A 6,000-nucleotide genomic window follows, 5' to 3' on the forward strand; every position below is an offset into this window, starting at 1 on the left:
AAAAAAGCATCAGGAGAGTTCATTAAAACAGTTGGAAACATCACATCCAGCTCCAGTAAGCTGGTTTCCCTCTCTCACCTGAAGACCCAGGTTACTGAGGGGCAGCGCCAGTGCCTGCACAGAGATTCCACAGCCATTCTTCTGAAACCCGAGCACCAGGAACATTCAGGGGTAAGGTAGGGAGTTGGACAGTTCAAAAGGAGGGCAGGCAGATGCTGTAGTGCAGTGGTTAAGCGCAAGGCTTCTGGCGCCAGATCGATGTGGCTGACCACAGTTCAAACCCTGGCCTCAACAGCTTGAGAAAACACCAGGTATGTGTCCTTGCGGGCCCAGAATCCTGACAGGAAGAAGGAATGGGGGACAATGAAGGATTGCAGGGTGACACACCCCACTGGAAGGTGCTTTCTTTCTATCTGGTCAACACACATTCCCTCTGGCAGTAAAGAAAAACAAGGGAGAGAAGATATTAGAAAGAGAATCTCCTGGGACCAGCAGTTGGCGTAATGGCTATGTCGCTGGACTCCCATGTAGTTGACCATAATTCGAGTCCCAGACCTGGTGGCTTAAACCCATGCCAGGTGCGTGTGCGCGTGCATGCCCAAGATCTCAAGAGGAGAATGGAGGAGAAGGGATTGCAGCATGGCCATCCCCCCCCCAGGGGGGGTGATTTCTCACTTTCTGTCTCTCTGTCTCTCTGTCAAGCGCATGCACCCTATAGCAAAAACCTCTCAAAAAAAATAATAAAAGAGAGAAAGAGAATCTCCCTACCCACCTCCACTGATAGAAACCTCCCTCTCTCTCAGGACTTTTTCTTCCCTTTTCCTTTTGTATCTCTTCCTTTCATGAGAAAGAGAAAGATAGGGGGCCCTGCCAAGACCCCCTGTCAGATTCCCCACTAGCCAGGACCACAGGTGCACCCATGGGCACACCCAGCACTCAGGTCAACCTGGCATTCGAACCCTGTCTCCCAGGACTCCGAGTGTTTCCTGGTCTCATGGTAGATTTAGCCTCACATTTCATGTTCTTGGAACCTTGATACTAGTAGTTTTCCCCATTCTTGTCCTGGCCTTCTGGAGCCACTGGCTTCATTGTCACCCACTCTAGAAACCTCCCCTCACCCAGGATGGGGCAGTGGACACTTCTAGGAGGTCCCTGAACTTCTGCATTCTAGCTGCTCACAGCCCTGAGCACACCAAATTCTTTTTTTATTTTTAAATTTATTTTTAGACTTATTTTTTCCATAGGGTCCGTGCACTTGTGAGAGAGACAGAAAGTGAGAAATCACCCCCTCGGGAGGATGGCTGCACTGCAATCCCCTCTCCAATCTCCTCTCGGGATTTTGGGCACACACACATGCCTGGCATGAGTTTCAAGCTGCCAGATCCAGGACTCAAACAGCATACACTACATAAGAGTCCAGTGACATAACCATTACACCATCCACTGGGCCCTAAGCACACCAAATTCTAACACCTACGGTGACCACCTGTCTCTCTCACTAGACTGTAAACTCCCTGAGAGCAGAGACTGTCTATGGTGTCTCTGTAGCCACAGAATTGAACCCACAGCCTGGCACAGAGTGGACGGCAAATTAAAGCTGATTGACCCAAGCCCCCCTGATAGAAGGTCGACTTGTGTCATGAAAAAGAGCAACTTGAAGTTCTACCTCCCAGTACCTCAGAACAAGGTCTTGTTAGGAAATGGGATCTTTGCAGAGGTAATTGGCTGCAATGAGGTCATGCTGGGGTAGGATGGGACTCTGATCGATCCAACTGGTATCCTTGTAAGAAGGAAACTCAGACACACAGAGGGAAGGCAGCCACGCGAAGGCACAAAGGTTTAGGGAGAACACCATGGGGATGACAAAGGCACAGAAGCGTCTACAGGCCGAGGAACACTAAGGATTACCAGCTGCCCACAGCAGCCACAGAGACCTAGTCAACCGTGGACAAGTGGAGCCTTGGGCAGATTCTCCCTGGCAGCTCTCAGAAGGAACCAGCCCTGCAATCCAGGATCTCGGACTTCCATCCTCCAGAACCGTGAATGAATAGTGCTGTGGAGTCTCTGCTATTTTGTTACAACAGCCCAAGAAAACTAATACAACCTCACACCCTCCAACTCCAGTATCTCCTTTAACACAGCATTCTCTCAGAAAATTTTTCATGTCTGAACTCCTTCCTGCTTCCAGGCCTAGTCCTTATTCTTTCTTACTGCCTTGTCTGGACTGCAAAAGAGGTGAAAGAGATCGGTGTACACTGAGCGTTGTTTAATGGAAATGATCATATTTTTAATCTACAATATTTTTTTCTCTTTTTCTTTCTCTTTCTTCCTTTCTTTCCTTTCTTTCTTTTCTTTGTTTCTTTATTCTTTTATTGCCAGAGGACACATGCCCAGGGCAGAGAGAGCAAGACAAAGAGAAGGGAAGAGAGCATCTCCTGCTCCATGGAACAAGACCACGCTGCAATCACTGAACCACTTATCTCTCCTGTCAGAATTTTGGGCATACACACATGCTCAGTGTGGTTTTCAAGCCACTAGGACTAGGATTCAAGCCACATTGGTCGTGTGAGATTCAGTTCCCTTATTCACGAGGCTATGGGGCAAGCCCCCTACACTATTTTAAGAGCCCTTTAGGGATCATCAGAATTCAAACCCCACAAGAACCCATTTTCCAATAACCATAAAAAACTAAAGAAATATTCAGTGTTCATCAACAGCCAATGCCCATGTCTGAGCTGCAGGAAATAAAGTGCAAAATCTCCCCAGTCACCTCCCAAGAGGACTTCCCAGCCTCCCGTGGCGGGTTGGTGCCAGGGCAGGGAGCCCCCAGGCGCTGAGATGACAGGAAGCTGGGTGGCATAATCTGTCCTCCATCCCACAAAGGACAGGAAATCCAGGGCTGAAGGTTGAAAATCTGACCTCGGCTCACCCTGCATTGTATTGAGCCCAGAATGAAAGAATGGGCTACACAAAGACCTCTAAAGAAAGTGATTAGAGCCTGGCCCCCATGGAGAGGGAGATGAGACACCGTCCCCACCCAGGCTGCCCCAGAGCACCGGATGGACACTCATCCACAGTCCAGAGGTTTCCTGCCTCCCCCGAGGTCCCTGCAAAGGGTGGACCCTTGGGCTGCTCAGAGAGCTGTATGTGTCGCAGCTCTGAGGAGGCTGCTTTCAACAGACCAGACTCGGGACGTGGAAGACTGATTCTGACCGAAGGAGCCAAATCAAGAGGCAGGAAAAGAAAGGCAGGGTGGTCAGAGACCTGGTCACTGGTCAGCCCTAAAACAGGAATAGCCTCTACCCACCTCAGGGGATTATGCAAATCGAATGAGCTAAATCCCTTAGCTCCTAGGGCACTTTACAGTTTACACAGCCCCTAAAGTCCTTTATTTCATTGAATTCTGGACACCTTGTGAGCCTGGAATTTCCACTGCCTTTTACAGATGAGGTCATCAGCTCAGGGGAGTTCAAGTGTGCCCAGCACAGAGGGGAGGAAGAGCAAGCTGTGTGTGTCCCCTACATTGGCATCCTAGGGGACCATCTTGCTCAGAGACCCGAAGCCTGGCACTTTCTCAAAGGCACGACCTGCTCTTCTCCACTGCCTGGACCTTGTATGTTCTGGCATGTGACCTGCATGAACATCACATGCCCTGCTGGGATAGAAGACGATAACAGACTGAACTGTGGACAAGTGAAGCCACGAGGCAGACACCAATCCTGAAGGCCTGGCCGGGTCTGCTTAGGCTTATCTTGGATTTCTTAGCTAAGCCAACTGAATTTTTTGTTTTGGGGGTCTCTTGTTTTGTTGTGTTGTGTTGTGTTTGTGAGAGAGTGTGAGCACATGCCAGAGAGAGACAGAGAGAGGGGAAAGCACCTTCTGATGGGGCACGGTCATGCTGCAGTCTTTATCCTCCTGTCGGCATTTGGGGCAGGTGCAAACATGTACCAAGTATGTTTTCAAGCTACCTGGTCCAGGACTCAAATAGCAACGAGTTGGCCACACGGAATCCAACTCTCTCTATCACCAGGCCACAGGACCAGCCCAGACTTTTTTTTAATTAGAAAAATAAATTGCTAGGACTAGCAGGGGTCATGTTAGTTAAGGTACTGGACTCCCACATGGCTGATCACACACAGTTCAAGTCCTGGATCTGGTGGCTTGCTTTCTCTCTTTCTCATTCCCTCTTTCTCCCTGGTCAAATTTTTAAAAATAATGATGATGAATAAAATTAAATAATTTTTTTTATAAAAATAAATCATTGCTGAGGCCAGCAGGTGGTACACTGGTTAAGGTGCTGGACTCCCACATGGTCAACCGCGGTTCAAGTCCCAGACCTGGCAGCTTGCTTTTGCTGTCTCTCTCTCTTTCTCTCCTTCTGGTCAAATTGAATAATAATAATAAATGAAATGAAAGGAATCATTCTCTTAAAAAATAACTGCTAACATTCATTGAAGACTTATTATGGGCCTTGCCACCTCATTAACTCATGTAGTTCTCACAATAAACCGAAGAGCGAGATGCTTTCTGATCCCTGTATTACCAATGTGGATGCCGAGACCTGCAAATAACAGGCACAGCTCTCAGTGGAGACTCTGGAGTGTAGAGCTGGGTGGTCTGGCGTGAGGGCCTGTGATCTTAAACCAAGACATTAATCTGGCACCAATGTGTGAGTGGCAGGAGTTAGGGTTCATCCTCTGATTACAGCTGAAAAAGGTCATCACACCCCAGAAAAATGTCAAGAACCCCACAGCAGGGACATATGAAAGGAGATGATTTCATATCACCCCGGTAAATGAGGACAACCGGTCCCTGCACCCAGGGAGAGAGCAGTCCCTGGGAGAAGACGGCACTGGGATTCTCAGGGCTGTGTGAGAACGGGCTCCAAAGGCATGAGCAAGGAGTGCAGTGCAGGCAGCAGCTACAGAGAGCAGAACAGCAAGTGCATTTGTGAGTCTTAAGAGGAACTGGGGGGCCAGCAGGTGGCATGTTGGTTAAGGTGCTGGGCTCCCACATGGTTGACTGCAGTTCGAGCCCTGGACCTGGTGGCTTGAAAATCACATAGGTGGGGGCCTCCAGGTACCATGGCAGTTGAGGCACTGACTGAACTCCCACATGCCTGATGATAGTTCAAGTCCCGGACCCGGTGGCTTGCTTTCTCACTTTCACTTTCTCTCTCTGTCTTGTCAAATTAAAAAATAACAAATAAATAAATAAATCATTTTTTAAAAAATAAGGAAAGAGAAAAGAAAAAAAGAAAAAGAAAATCACACAGGGGAGCCAGTAGGTGGCATGGTGGTTAAGGGTGCTGGACTTCCACATGGTTGACCATGGTTCAAGTCCTGAACATGGAGGCTTGCTTTCTCACTTTCCTCTCTCTCTCTTGCTCTGTCCCTCTCTGGTCAAATTACAGTAAATAAATAAAGTTAGATAAAATTATTCTTATTTTAAAAAAAAAAAAAAGAAAGAAAAGAAAATCATGCAGGTGTTTGTGTGTGTGTGTGCATGCCCAAAATCCTAAGAGGAGCATGGAGGAGAAGGGATTGTGGCATGGCCATCCCTCTTTGGGGGGGGGGTTTCCCTCACTTTCCCTCTCTCTGTCTTTCTCTGATAAGCGTACATGCGCCATAACAAAAGCCTAAAAAAAAAAGAAAAGAAAAGAAAAAGAAAAGAAGAACTGTGATCACCCCAGAGGAAGGAGGACAAGGGGTTCCCAGAAGCCAGTCTGGAACACTCGGCCATTTAAGAGCATGTCGAGGTCCCATGCAGTGGGATTGTGAGCTGCTCCTGGGTTCCCTGAGATAGACCAAAGAACAAACTCAGGCTTCCTCAGGAGCTTGGCCAGAACCTCCCTGCCTGGTACCATCTTTAGATCTGGGCCCCTGGGTCCCTTTATTCGCCCTGCTCCAGCCACACATGTCCCCTAGGAGTCAAGGAGATATGTCACTGGATACAAGATGATGCTGGTAGAGAATGAATAAATTTAAAAAAAAAAAAACA

This window comes from Tupaia chinensis, unplaced genomic scaffold (assembly GCF_000334495.1).
Source record: "Tupaia chinensis unplaced genomic scaffold, TupChi_1.0 Scaffold000045_1, whole genome shotgun sequence".
In the NCBI taxonomy this organism is placed as follows: domain Eukaryota; kingdom Metazoa; phylum Chordata; class Mammalia; order Scandentia; family Tupaiidae; genus Tupaia; species Tupaia belangeri.